The following is a 15,000-nucleotide window of genomic DNA, read 5'->3' on the forward strand; positions in this document are numbered from 1 at the left end:
ATGTTTAGAGTTAAATATATTTGATATATATTATTGAAAGAAAATCAATTTATATATTATTAATATTATTTAATTTTACTCTTTCAATTAATATATGCAAAAAAAAATTGACATTTGTTATAAATAAAAATAAATAAAAAAATACTCTAAGCGGTGGATCACTTGGCTCATGGGTCGATGAAGAACGCAGCAAACTGTGCGTCATCGTGTGAACTGCAGGACACATGAACATCGACATTTTGAACGCATATCGCAGTCCATGCTGTTATGTACATTAAATTCAATTTTAAAGTACTGCTTGGACTACATATGGTTGAGGGTTGTAAGACTATGCTAAATAAGTTGCTTATTCTTTTATAAAAATAATTGAATTTAAGCAAATGTGTATATTATTGGATTTTAAATAATTCATAATATTAATAGCAAAAAAAATAAAGATATATAATGAATTTTATTTATTATATATTCTTTAAAAAAAAAATCCTCTCAAATAAAATGAAATGATGAAAATATTGAATCTAAGTATTCTTTACAAAAAATTTTCATATTATTTATATATATATATAAAATAATAATTTATATATGTAATTAAAAGGAGGAATGTCTAGCATAAAAATTAAATTTTTTATTCTAGGATTGCCTCATTTTACATTATTATTATTTTTATATATTTACAATATATAAAAGGAGAAAAGAAAAATAGAGATGAAAAGATGATATAATTTTTTTATTAAATTGTGAGAAGATAAAAAAAGAATATTAAAACAACCTCAACTCATATGGGATTACCCCCTGAATTTAAGCATATTAATGAGGGGAGGAAAAGAAACTAACAAGGATTTTCTTAGTAGCGGCGAGCGAAAAGAAAATAGTTCAGCACTAAGTCACTTTGTCTATATGTCAAATGTGAGATGCAGTGTATGGAATATCTTAATATCTAGTATGAGAAATTAACGATTTAAGTCCTTCTTAAATGAGGCCATTTACCCATAGAGGGTGCCAGGCCCGTATAACGTTAATGATTACTAGAAAGATATTTCCAAAGAGTCGTGTTGCTTGATAGTGCAGCACTAAGTGGGTGGTAAACTCCATCTAAAACTAAATATAACCATGAGACCGATAGTAAACAAGTACCGTGAGGGAAAGTTGAAAAGAACTCTGAATAGAGAGTTAAATAGTACGTGAAACTGCTTAGAGGTTAAGCCCGATGAACCTGAATATCCATTATGAAAAATTCATCATTAAATAATTAAAAAAATAATGTGCATTTTTTTCATATAAGGACATTGTAATCTATTAACATAATAAAGTATTTATCAAAAGATCATTGGTGATATTAAGTTTATTTAAATTAATTTGCTTTTTAAGCATATTAACATAAAATAAATACTAATGATTTGATAAAGTGTTGATAGATTTTATTATATATAATGCTAAAATTCATTTTTTGAATTTTACAAAAAATTTAATATCTATGATATTAATATTTATTTGTATGCATTTATATGATTAACAATGCGAAAGATTCAGGATACCTTCGGGACCCGTCTTGAAACACGGACCAAGGAGTCTAACATATGTGCAAGTCATTGAGTTATATTAAACTTAATGGCATAATTAACTTAACTTAAATATAATGGGATTAATTTTTAGTCTATTTTTTAATAAATAGTCAATTAATTCAATCCCGGGGCGTTCCATATAGTTATGTATAATGATAATTTATTATTATTTATACCTCTAACTGGAGCGTACCTTGAGCATATATGCTGTGACCCGAAAGATGGTGAACTATACTTGATCAGGTTGAAGTCAGGGGAAACCCTGATGGAAGACCGAAACAGTTCTGACGTGCAAATCGATTGTCAGAATTGAGTATAGGGGCGAAAGACCAATCGAACCATCTAGTAGCTGGTTCCCTCCGAAGTTTCCCTCAGGATAGCTGGTGCATTTAAAAATTATATAAAATAATCTTATCTGGTAAAGCGAATGATTAGAGGCCTTAGGGTCGAAACGATTTTAACCTATTCTCAAACTTTAAATGGGTAAGAACCTCACCTTTCTTGATATGAAGGTTGAGGTTATGATATAATGTGCCCAGTGGGCCACTTTTGGTAAGCAGAACTGGCGCTGTGGGATGAACCAAACGTAATGTTACGGTGCCTAAATTAACAACTCATGCAGATACCATGAAAGGCGTTGGTTGCTTAAAACAGCAGGACGGTGGACATGGAAGTCGTAATCCGCTAAGGAGTGTGTAACAACTCACCTGCCGAAGCAACTAGCCCTTAAAATGGATGGCGCTTAAGTTGTATACCTATACATTACCGCTAAAGTAGATGATTTATAAAACAATTTCGATTGATTTATAAATTTTGAAACTTTAGTGAGTAGGAGGGTACAATAGTGTGCTTAGAAGTGTTTGGCGTAAGCCTGCATGGAGCCGCTATTGGTACAGATCTTGGTGGTAGTAGCAAATAATCGAATGAGACCTTGGAGGACTGAAGTGGAGAAGGGTTTCGTGTGAACAGTGGTTGATCACGAGTTAGTCGGTCCTAAGTTCAAGGCGAAAGCCGAAAATTTTCAAGTTTTTAATAAAAAAAAATATTAATAAAAATATATTTAAAAATAATTAAAATACTTGAATTATTTTGAACGAAAGGGAATACGGTTCCAATTCCGTAACCTGTTGAGTATCCGTTTGTTATTAAAAATGGGCCTTGTGCTCATCCTGGCAACAGGAACGACCATAAAGAAGCCGTCGAGAGATATCGGAAGAGTTTTCTTTTCTGTTTTATAGTCGTACTACCATGGAAGTCTTTCGAAGAGAGATATGGTAGATGGACTAGAAGAGCATGACATTTACTGTTGTGTCGATATTTTTCTCCTCGGACCTTGAAAATTTATGGTGGGGTCACGCAAACTTCTCAACAGGCCGTACCAATATCCGCAGCTGGTCTCCAAGGTGAAGAGTCTCTAGTCGATAGAATAATGTAGGTAAGGGAAGTCGGCAAATTAGATCCGTAACTTCGGGATAAGGATTGGCTCTGAAGATTGAGATAGTCGGGCTTGATTGGGAAGCAATACCATGGTTTATGTACTCGTTCTGGGTAAATAGAGAATTACGATTCTTGTTCCCCGGATAGTAGTTACGTAGCCAATTGTGGAACTTTCTTGCTAAAATTTTTAAGGAATTATATCATTCGATATATATTCCTTTTAAATTATAACGATTATCAATTAACAATCAATTCAGAACTGGCACGGACTTGGGGAATCCGACTGTCTAATTAAAACAAAGCATTGTGATGGCCCTAACGGGTGTTGACACAATGTGATTTCTGCCCAGTGCTCTGAATGTCAAAGTGAAGAAATTCAAGTAAGCGCGGGTAAACGGCGGGAGTAACTATGACTCTCTTAAGGTAGCCAAATGCCTCGTCATCTAATTAGTGACGCGCATGAATGGATTAACGAGATTCCTACTGTCCCTATCTACTCATTCTCAGTCTGACTGTTGAATAGTGCGGACGTGTCGTGTGCTAAGCGGTGATTTGCGATTTTTGTGATTTCCTTTTGCGGTTACATTCGTGTGTGAGTACCGGTGTATTACAGTTGTGCGAGTGACGCTAATATTGTTGTGGCTGTACCATAGCGGTACAGTGTTTACAATTAATTGCGCTAGTGAGTGCCGTTGTCCGAGTGACGCTACTTTGTAGTAGCTGTACAGTTTTACGAATAATTGAAAGTGCCGTACGGTAGTGTTGTTGGACACTCCAGTGAGTGCCAATATACTCCGTGCTATAGACACAGAGTGCGTGTTTGTGAGTGCTGCTAGATACAGCGTTGGAAATTTTCCATCAAGTTGTTTACAACTTTTGCGGGCGTGCCGTTGTTTTTCGGCGTGGTGTGTTGTGCGTAGCTGTACCATAGCGGTGCATTGTTTACGAGCAATTGCTCAGGTGACTACGGTTTGTGCTAGTGACGCCACCGTTTGCGTGGCTGTACATTGCGTACAAGTGTACCTTGTTGGTAAGTTGTTTACAACTTTTGAGTGCCGCTATTTCTGGCGTGGTTTTTGGCGCGTGCCGTTAATTCTTGGCGTCGGTGTAGTGTCGCGCTGTTATTTTTTGGCGTGGGTTCGTTGGGTGCGTGTACACTAGGTAGTCGTGCCGCTATATTGCCATATTTGGCAACAGTAAAAAGGGCGTCCTCTTTTGTGCGTGGGTACAGTACTGCGCCAAGGTTGAATACCTTGTGCAGGTGCTACGACCAAAGCGTGTTGTGTTTTTGCCTGCGGTCGAGCTCGGCGTTAGCTCCACCTTGGTCGACCCGTCCTTGTTCGGGGAACAGTGTTCTGTCCGGCAAGGCATTGGTGGTGGCCTTTGCCAAACCTTTGGTTGGCGCTGTGGGCTACGCCCTCGCGCTTTGCTTTGGCTCGCCGATAGGTGCAGCCGCTGTGTGCGTGCCTGTGCGGGGTTCGTTCCTGCCGTGCAGTAATTGCCGTTGCCCAAAAGGGACTCAATTTTTGTTGTTGCTCAGGAGGCCTTATCCGGCGAATTCGGCAACCTAAGTGTGAGGGTCGTTGGGCAATGCCCAAATTAGAAGGTGTGAGGAAGAGGGCGAACACCCCTCTTCCAAGCGGTTCGGCGGTGCCATCGTCGGCAATGGACGAATCGACGTCCGGAGAGGAGGAGGTGATTTTGCGGTCTCCTCCTCGCATTAAGAAGAAGACCGCTGGGGGTGCAGCGGTCCCGGTGGTGAAGTCAGGTAAGGAGGTTTTAAAGGTACCTGAAAAGGTGCCTTCCAGTAAGTCGGGGGTGAGTGGAAGCGATGGCGCTTCCGAAAGTGGAAAAATTGGGAGTGGGAAAAAGGGGAGTAAGACAGGGGCTAAATTAGGTCCAGCTGGGAAGCACCTGGTAGATTTCTGTAAGAGATTGCGTGCTTCCCAGGAAGGTTTGGGAGCGTTCGGGGGGGGTGCCGAACAGAAGAAGGTTGGGGGCGAATTTATGGGACGCTTTAAGTCCATTGTGACGGCCTTTAGTGGAGCCGTCATTGACATGGACGGCGTCCCGAAGAGCACAGCGAAGGATCTCCTTGGATACTCCTTGGAGTTTGAGGAGCTCTTTGTTGAGATGGTGGCGGAGATCGCCCATCTTCGTGGGCGGTTGGAAGCCACCATGACAACCAGGGAGGAAGCACCTCGGAGGACGGCTGGAGCTGCGCTGGCTGGTGCAGCGATGATGCCGGCACCTCAGGCGCCTGCGCCTGTGTTGCCTGCGTTGCCGGTGCCCAAGCCAGTTGAGACCTGGTCGGTCGTAGTGAGGGGTAAAACCCCCACTACTTCCAAGGAGGTGATCAAGAAAGTTGTAAAGGAGGTTGGGCCTTCCATGGGGGTTAGGGTGCACGAGGTGCGCCCGTTGAAGGATGGAGGTGCGATTATTCGCACCCCATCCGTTGCCGAGAGGGATAACTTGGCAAAAAATGCCAAGTTTTCCGAAGTGGGGCTCGATGTGAGCATACGTCGGAAGCTGGGGCCTAGGGTTGTGGTCCAGGGGGTTCACACGGAGATCTCCCCTGAGGATTTCATGGGAGAGTTGTTCCGGTTGAACCTCAAGGAGTTCAGCCCTGGGTGCCGTGAGAAGGACGTGAGGATGATCAGCCGTCCTTGGAAGGTCAGCCCCGATGGGGTGACGAATGTTGTCCTTGAGGGAACGGACATGCTAATGTCCGCCCTCCTGGAAGCAGGTCGTTGCTACATAAAGTGGTTTTCCTTCCGGGTACGGCCAGACCAACTGACGCCCGGCTGCTTCCGATGCATGGGGTTTGATCACAGGGTGGCAGAATGCAGAGCCAAGAAGGATGTCTGCCGTAGGTGCGGGCAAGAAGGACACAGGAGTGCAGGTTGTGGCAATGCCCCGCATTGTCGCAACTGTGCGTTTAAGGGCAAGCCAGCCGGACATCTAATGATGTCCACTGTCTGCCCGGTGTACTGTGCCATTGTTGCCCGTGCGAACGCTAGACATTGATGGTTGAACTATATCAACTGAACTGTCAGGGGTCATATGCCGTGATGTGTGAATTGGGGGCGTGTATGTCGGAGGGGGGCTGCGGCATTGCTTTGCTCCAGGAACCATACTCCACCAATGGGGTGGTGAGAGGCCTTCCTGGGGGCTTCAGGGTCTTTACGGACCTTGGAGTCAAGGCCGCAGTAGCTGTGTGTGAGCCAAGCTACTCTTGTGTAGTAGTTGACTCATCACAGTGGGGAGTATGTGTGTGTGTCGAGGGGGAATTCGGCAGAATGAATGTCGTCAGCTTGTACTGCAAGTCTGACGAGCCTCTAGAGCCCTACTTAAGATACATTGATGCGGTGCTACTACTTGAGAGTAGCATTCCTGCCATCGTGTGTCTTGATGCGAATGCTACATCTCCGATGTGGTTCAGCAAGGTATCCAGGCATACTGCTGGATATCGGAGCCACAATCGAGGTGAGGTTATGAGCGAGTGGATTGTGGCGAATAACCTCCTTGTAGCAAACGAACCAAGCGTATGGTATACGTTTGAGGGGCCTAGAGGTGTGAGTGACATTGACGTGACGCTCATGAATGACGCAGCAGCAGGTAGGTTCGAGTGTAAATGGAGTGTTAGGGGGGGTTGGGGAATTAGTGACCATAATTTAATACAAATTATGGTTACTCCCCGTACCCCGCAGTTAGAAGGGGGGAGTCCATTGAGGCGATGGCGTACCTCGTGTACCGACTGGAACCGATATGGACATACTGTTAGGGAAGCGGTATTGGATATACCGCTTAGGGAGTTTGAGGAATTGGGGGTTGACGAGCAAATTGCTCGTCTATATGAATGTGTTTGGGGTGTGAATGACTTATTGTTTAGGAAAGCTAGGGCTGTGAGAATGAAAGGTGTGAAATGGTGGACGAGTGAGTTAAATTCAAAGAGGAGGTCTGTCCGACGCTTGAGGCGTTTGTTTCAACGCGGCAGGCGGACCAATTCGGAGAATCTGTCTCAGCTCAAGTATCAATTTAGCGTAGGGATGAAAGAGTATAAGAAGATGCTTGTGAGAGTGAAGGAAGAAGAGTGGAGGAGATTTGTGGGGGAAAATAGGGACGACCCTTGGGGACAGGTCTATAGGATATGTCGGGGTCGTCGAAATGAGATGGCTAGCTCTCTTCGCGTAGGTGATACTGTATTATCGACGTGGAGAGAGTGTGCCAATGTTCTGTTAGGCGAGTTTTTTCCCAGGGCTGAGGTTCAGGTTCCTCCTGCACAAGAGGTGCCTGTCCCTCCAATAGAAGCTGAGGAGTTGGATTATGCATTTGGCCTGGTCAGGTCTAAAAGGTCTCCAGGTTTCGATGGTTTGAACGGAGAGATGTGCAAATGCTTGTGGAAGTTCATTCCGGAATATTTGGAGGCCATTTATGATAAATGCATATGGGAGGGATATTTTCCACGCGAGTGGAAAATTGCTAGGGTCGTTGCACTCTTGAAGTCGCCCGATAAGATCAGGAGCGATCCTCGATCTTATCGTGGTATCAGCCTCCTTCCGGTGCTTGGAAAAGTGCTGGAAAGGGTTATGGTTGAGCGGCTTCAGGAGCTAACTCGGGGTGTTAGGTCGGATAGGCAGTATGGGTTTAGGAAAAGACGTGGTATAGAGGATGCGTGGTTGTATGTTCAGAGTGTAGTTAGGGAAAACGTCAATAAATATGTCCTTGGCATATTTATTGACTTTAAGGGGGCATTTGATTACTTGCGCTGGGATCGTGTGTTGCAGAGATTAGAGGAGCTTGGCTGTCCGGAAATTACTCTATGGCGGAGTTATTTTTCGGACAGAAAAGCATCCATGGTAGGAGTGGGCGGGAGTGTGGAGATTGGGGTGGAGCGAGGCTGTCCGCAGGGATCCGTCTGTGGTCCCTTCATTTGGAACCTCATGATGGACTCCCTGCTTCGGCAGTTAGAGCCACTCTGTAAACACTGTGCGTATGCGGACGACCTTCTCATTTTGGTTGAGGGTCGTTCGCGTGAGGAACTAGAGCGAGTGGGGGGGCAGCTCCTTACATTTACCCACAATTGGGGGGTAGATGTGGGAGTGGACATATCGATGGACAAAACGGTGACAATGCTGCTTAAGGGCAGATTGTCCCCGAGTCGTCCACCGATTGTACGTTTGAATGGGATAGGGATTAGGTATGTGACGCAAGTCAAATACCTGGGGGTAGCTATGAGTGAAAGGATGTGTTTTACTCCACACTTAGTTTCGTTGAGGGAGCGGCTGCAGGCAATCGTTGGGCAAGTGCGTCGCGTTGTCAGATTTGACTGGGGTCTTAGCCGGCGTGCGGTTCGTACCGTATATCGGGGCCTATTTGTGGCCTGTGCCACTTATGGTGCCGCTATATGGTACGAATGGGCTTTAAAGTCGGTTGGCAAACGTCATCTGATGGCGTGCCAGCGCATTATGTTGCTTGCCTGTTTGCCTGTATGCCGTACAGTGAGTACGGATGCGTTGCAAGTGTTGTTAGGTGCGCCTCCTCTTGACCTGTTAGTTGTGCAACGGGCATTTACCTTCAGGTTGAGAAGGAGGCTTTGTATGCCGCTGCTAGATGGATGGATATCCGACGGTGATGTAGAAAGGGGGTATTTAGAGTGTGAAAGGTTGTTGAAGGAATGTATGCTTCGTGGGTGGCAAAACCGATGGGACAATAGTTCCAAAGGTCGCGTGACATACGAGTACATTCGGGATGTTTCCTTTGTCGGGGAAAATCCTGATTTTGGATTTTCCCTCAGCCTGGGATTCCTCCTTACAGGACATGGGCCTCTTAATGCTTATTTGCATGAGAGGCGCTTGTCCACAAGTGAGGAGTGTGTTTGTGGGTCGGCAAGAGAGGACTGGGTGCACGTCCTCTGTGAATGCCCGATGTACTCAGACATTAGGGATCTTGTGGGTGTGGGGATTAGTTGGACTGATGGACGGTATGATGTGAGTGGTGTGATTGCCAACCGTCGGAATGTCGAAATGTTAGGGCAATATGCGCGAGAGGTTTTTAGGCGGCGACGTTATTTAAGGCGTTCAGTTGATTAGTTTTTAGCCATTCTTGTCTGTGTGTTCTGCTGTGGGAATGGGGTTTTAGGTGTGGGGAATGGCCACCAGTCCAGAGCTGTATGGAAGCTCAACTGGTAGTAGTCTCGGCTACGAGGTCTGACCGGAGACTTAAATCTGGTACCACGGGGAACAGGGGCCCTCGGAGCTTGCTCCGACCTGTTCATTGGGAACGGCCCTTCGGGGAGTTTCGTGGTGGCTGTGGTTAACACCTAAATGCGGGTAGAGCCTTTTGGCTCGATGTGGAGTTGCAATGCAACCGGGTGCCGGGACCCATAGAACGGCAGAGGGTTAGATAGACCTCGAACCCTACCAAGGTGGTTAGTGTGTCCATTCCACACTACCAATTGGTATCCTTAAATGCTTCGGCATTTTTGGGGCGCTGATCAACGCATTGTTTTGATCCGTTGTGCTTTTGAGCACCGTGGGTTTGGGCTGTCGCCAGCAGGAACTCACGTAAAAAACGCCACACGTTGTTGTTGTCCCTATCTACTCATTCTCAGTTTGACTGTTGAATAGTGCGGACGTGTCGTGTGCTAAGCGGTGATTTGCGATTTTTGTGATTTCCTTTTGCGGTTACATTCGTGTGTGAGTACCGGTGTATTACAGTTGTGCGAGTGACGCTAATATTGTTGTGGCTGTACCATAGCGGTACAGTGTTTACAATTAATTGCGCTAGTGAGTGCCGTTGTGCGAGTGACGCTACTTTGTAGTAGCTGTACACTGTTTACGAGTGATTAAGTGCCGTACGGTAGTTTTGTTGGACACTCCAGTGAGTGCCAATATACTCCGTGCTATAGACACATTGTACGTGCGTGTGAGTGCCGCTAGATACAGCGTTGGAAATTTTCCATTAAGTTGTTTACAACTTTTGCGGGCGTGCCGTTGTTTTTCGGCGTGGTGTGTTGTGCGTAGCTGTACCATAGCGGTGCATTGTTTACGAGCAATTGCTCAGGTGACTACGGTTTGTGCTGGTGACGCCACTGTTCGCGTGGCTGTACTTTGTGTACAAGTGTACCTTGTTGGTATATTGTGGGACGCTCAAGTGAGTGCCGCTATACCAAGGTGTTTACAATTTTTGTGTGCCGCTAATTTCTGGCGTGGTCTTTTGGCGCGTGCCGTTACATTCGGTGTGGGTGTACAGTGCGGGCGTACACTAGGTCTGTCGTGCCGCTATATTGCCATATTTGGCAACAGTAAAAAGGGCGTCCCCTTCTGTGCGTGGGTTAAGTACTGCGCCAAGGTTGAATACTTTGTGCAGGTGCCGCGAACAGAGCGTGCTGCGTTTTGCCTGCGGTCGAGCTCGGCGTTAGCTCCACCTTGGTCGACCCGTCCTTGTTCGGGGAACAGTGTTCCGTCCGGCAAGGCATTGGTGGTGGCCTTTGCCAGACCTTTGGTTGGCACTGTGGGCTACGCCCTCGCGCTTTGCTTTGGCTCGCCGATAGGTGCAGCCGCTGTGTGCGTACCTGTGCGGGGCTCATTCCTGCCGTGCAGTAGTTGCCGTCGCCCAAAAGGGACCCAGTTTTTGTTGTTGCTCGGGAGGCCTTTATACGGCGAACTCGGCAACCTTAGTGGTGAAGAGTTGGGCAATGCCAACCTTAGTGGTGGAGAGTTGGGCAATGCCCAAATCAGAAGGGTTGAGGAAGAGGGCGAACACCCCTCTTCCAAGCGGTTCGGCGGTGCCATCGTCGGCAATGGACGAGACGACGTCCGGAGAGGAGGAGGTGATTTTGCGGTCGCCTCCCCGTACCAAGAAGAAGACCGCTGGAGGTGCAGCGGTTCCGGTGGAGAAGGTATCTCTAAAGGTACCTGAAAAGGTGAGTGGAAGCGAGGGTGGTTCCGAAAGCGGAAAGATTGGGAGTGGGCGCAAGGGGCGGAAGACGGGGGAAAAATTAGGTCCCGCAGGGAAGCGTTTGGAGGAAATCCGTGGGGAATTGGGTGCTTCCCTGAAAGGTTTGGGTGCGATCGGTGGGGATGCCGAACGCAAGAAAGTTGGGGCGCAATTTATGGGGCGCTTCAAGTCCATTGTGACGGCCTTTAGTGGAGCCGTCATAGACATGGACGGCGTCCCGAAGAGTTTAGCTAAGGACCTCCTGGGATACTCCTTGGAGTTCGAGGAGCTTTTTGTGGAGATGGTGGCGGAGATCGCCCATCTTCGTGGGCGGTTAGAAGCCACAAAGATTACCAGGGAGGAAGCACCTCGGAGGACGGCTGGAGCTGCGCTGGCTGGTGCAGCGTCGATGCCGGCACCTCAGGCGCCTGCGCCTGTGTTGCCTGCGTTGCCGGTGCCCAAGCCAGTCGAGACCTGGTCGGTCGTAGTGAGGGGTAAAATCCCCACTACTTCCAAGGAGGTGATTAAGAAGGTGGTAAAGGAGGTAGGGCCTTCCATGGGGGTTAGGGTGCACGAGGTGCGCCCGTTGAAGGATGGAGGTGCGATTATTCGCACCCCATCCGTTGCCGAGAGGGACAACTTGGCGAAAAATGCCAAGTTTTCCGAGGTGGGGCTCGATGTGAGCATACGTCGGAAGCTGGGGCCTAGGGTTGTGGTCCAAGGGGTCCACACGGAGATCTCCCCTGAAGATTTCATGGGAGAGCTGTTCCGGTTGAACCTCAAGGAGTTCAGCCCTGGGTGCCGTGAGAAGGACGTGAGGATGATCAGCCGTCCTTGGAAGGTCAGCCCCGATGGGGTGACGAATGTTGTCCTTGAGGGAACGGACATGCTAATGTCCGCCCTCCTGGAAGCAGGTCGTTGCTACATAAAGTGGTTTTCCTTCCGGGTACGGCCAGACCAACTGACGCCCGGCTGCTTCCGATGCATGGGGTTTGATCACAGGGTGGCAGAATGCAGAGCCAAGAAGGATGTCTGCCGTAGGTGCGGGCAAGAAGGACACAGGAGTGCAGGTTGTGGCAATGCCCCGCATTGTCGCAACTGTGCGTTTAAGGGCAAGCCAGCCGGACATCTAATGATGTCCACTGTCTGCCCGGTGTACTGTGCCATTGTTGCCCGTGCGAACGCTAGACATTGATGGTTGAACTATATCAACTGAACTGTCAGGGGTCATATGCCGTGATGTGTGAATTGGGGGCGTGTATGTCGGAGGGGGGCTGCGGCATTGCTTTGCTCCAGGAACCATACTCCACCAATGGGGTGGTGAGAGGCCTTCCTGGGGGCTTCAGGGTCTTTACGGACCTTGGAGTCAAGGCCGCAGTAGCTGTGTGTGAGCCAAGCTACTCTTGTGTAGTAGTTGACTCATCACAGTGGGGAGTATGTGTGTGTGTCGAGGGGGAATTCGGCAGAATGAATGTCGTCAGCTTGTACTGCAAGTCTGACGAGCCTCTAGAGCCCTACTTAAGATACATTGATGCGGTGCTACTACTTGAGAGTAGCATTCCTGCCATCGTGTGTCTTGACGCGAATGCTACCTCCCCGATGTGGTTCAGCAAGGTATCCAGGCATACTGCTGGATATCGGAGCCACACTCGGGGTGAGGTTATGAGCGAGTGGGTTGTGGCGAATAACCTTCTTGTAGCAAACGAACCAAGCGTATGGTATACGTTTGAGGGGCCTAGAGGTGTGAGTGACATTGACGTGACGCTCATGAATGACGCAGCAGCGGGTAGGTTCGAGTGTAAATGGAGTGTTAGGGGGGGTTGGGGAATTAGTGACCATAATTTAATACAAATTATGGTTACTCCCCGTACCCCGCAGTTAGAAGGGGGGAGTCCATTGAGGCGATGGCGTACCTCGTGTACCGACTGGAACCGATATGGACATACTGTTAGGGAAGCGGTATTGGATATACCGCTTAGGGAGTTTGAGGAATTGGGGGTTGACGAGCAAATTGCTCGTCTATATGAATGTGTCTGGGGTGTGAATGACTCATTGTTTAGGAAAGCTAGGGCTGTGAGAATGAAAGGTGTGAAATGGTGGACGAGTGAGTTAAATTCAAAGAGGAGGTCTGTCCGACGCTTGAGGCGTTTGTTTCAACGCGGCAGGCGGACCAATTCGGAGAATCTGTCTCAGCTCAAGTATCAATTTAGCGTAGGGATGAAAGAATATAAGAAGATGCTTGTGAGAGTGAAGGAGGAAGAGTGGAGGAGATTTGTGGGGGAAAATAGGGACGACCCTTGGGGACAGGTCTATAGGATCTGTCGGGGTCGTCGAAATGAGATGGCTAGCTCTCTTCGCGTAGGTGATACTGTATTATCGACGTGGAGAGAGTGTGCCAATGTTCTGTTAGGCGAGTTTTTTCCCAGGGCTGAGGTTCAGGTTCCTCCTGCACAAGAGGTGCCTGTCCCTCCAATAGAAGCTGAGGAGTTGGATTATGCATTTGGCCTGGTCAGGTCTAAAAGGTCTCCAGGTTTCGATGGTTTGAACGGAGAGATGTGCAAATGCTTGTGGAAGTTCATTCCGGAATATTTGGAGGCCATTTATGATAAATGCATATGGGAGGGATATTTTCCACGCGAGTGGAAAATTGCTAGGGTCGTTGCACTCTTGAAGTCGCCCGATAAGATCAGGAGCGATCCTCGATCTTATCGTGGTATCAGCCTCCTTCCAGTACTTGGAAAAGTGCTGGAAAGGGTTATGGTTGAGCGGCTTCAGGAGCTAACTCGGGGTGTTAGGTCGGATAGGCAGTATGGGTTTAGGAAAAGACGTGGTATAGAGGATGCGTGGTTGTATGTTCAGAGTGTAGTTAGGGAAAACGTCAATAAATATGTCCTTGGCATATTTATTGACTTTAAGGGGGCATTTGATCACTTGCGCTGGGATCGTGTGTTGCAGAGATTAGAGGAGCTTGGCTGTCCGGAAATTACTCTATGGCGGAGTTATTTTTCGGACAGAAAAGCATCCATGGTAGGAGTGGGCGGGAGTGTGGAGATTGGGGTGGAGCGAGGCTGTCCGCAGGGATCCGTCTGTGGTCCCTTCATTTGGAACCTCATGATGGACTCCCTGCTTCGGCAGTTAGAGCCACTCTGTAAACACTGTGCGTATGCGGACGACCTTCTCATTTTGGTTGAGGGCCGTTCGCGTGAGGAACTAGAGCGAGTGGGGGGGCAGCTCCTTACATTTACCCACAATTGGGGGGTAGATGTGGGAGTGGACATATCGATGGACAAAACGGTGACAATGCTGCTTAAGGGCAGATTGTCCCCGAGTCGTCCACCGATTGTACGTTTGAATGGGATAGGGATTAGGTATGTGACGCAAGTCAAATACCTGGGGTTAGCTATGAGTGAAAGGATGTGTTTTACTCCACACTTAGTTTCGTTGAGGGAGCGGCTGCAGGCAATCGTTGGGCAAGTGCGTCGCGTTGTCAGATTTGACTGGGGTCTTAGCCGGCGTGCGGTTCGTACCGTATATCGGGGCCTATTTGTGGCCTGTGCCACTTATGGTGCCGCTATATGGTACGAATGGGCTTTAAAGTCGGTTGGCAAACGTCATCTGATGGCGTGCCAGCGCATTATGTTGCTTGCCTGTTTGCCTGTATGCCGTACAGTGAGTACGGATGCGTTGCAGGTGTTGTTAGGTGCGCCTCCTCTTGACCTGTTAGTTGTGCAACGGGCATTTACCTTCAGGTTGAGAAGGAGGCTTTGTATGCCGCTGCTAGATGGATGGATATCCGACGGTGATGTAGAAAGGGGGTATCTAGAGTGTGAAAGGTTGTTGAAGGAATGTATGCTTCGTGGGTGGCAAAACCGATGGGACAATAGTTCCAAAGGTCGCGTGACATACGAGTACATTCGGGATGTTTCCTTTGTCGGGGAAAATCCTGATTTTGGATTTTCCCTCAGCCTGGGATTCCTCCTTACAGGACATGGGCCTCTTAATGCTTATTTGCATGAGAGGCGCTTGTCCACAAGTGAGGAGTGTGTTTGTGGGTCGGCAA

The 15,000-nt window shown here is 47.7% G+C and overlaps 2 pseudogenes; both read left to right on the forward strand.

The window, feature by feature from the left end:
• Positions 1–142: 142 nt before the first annotated feature.
• On the forward strand, positions 143–323 carry LOC129252614 (5.8S ribosomal RNA; annotated as a pseudogene).
• A 442-nt stretch (positions 324–765) lies between these two features.
• On the forward strand, positions 766–3,548 carry LOC129252613 (large subunit ribosomal RNA; annotated as a pseudogene).
• The last annotated feature ends 11,452 nt before the right edge of the window (positions 3,549–15,000 follow it).

This window comes from Anastrepha obliqua, unplaced genomic scaffold (genome assembly GCF_027943255.1).
Source record: "Anastrepha obliqua isolate idAnaObli1 unplaced genomic scaffold, idAnaObli1_1.0 ptg000284l, whole genome shotgun sequence".
Lineage (NCBI taxonomy): Eukaryota > Metazoa > Arthropoda > Insecta > Diptera > Tephritidae > Anastrepha > Anastrepha obliqua.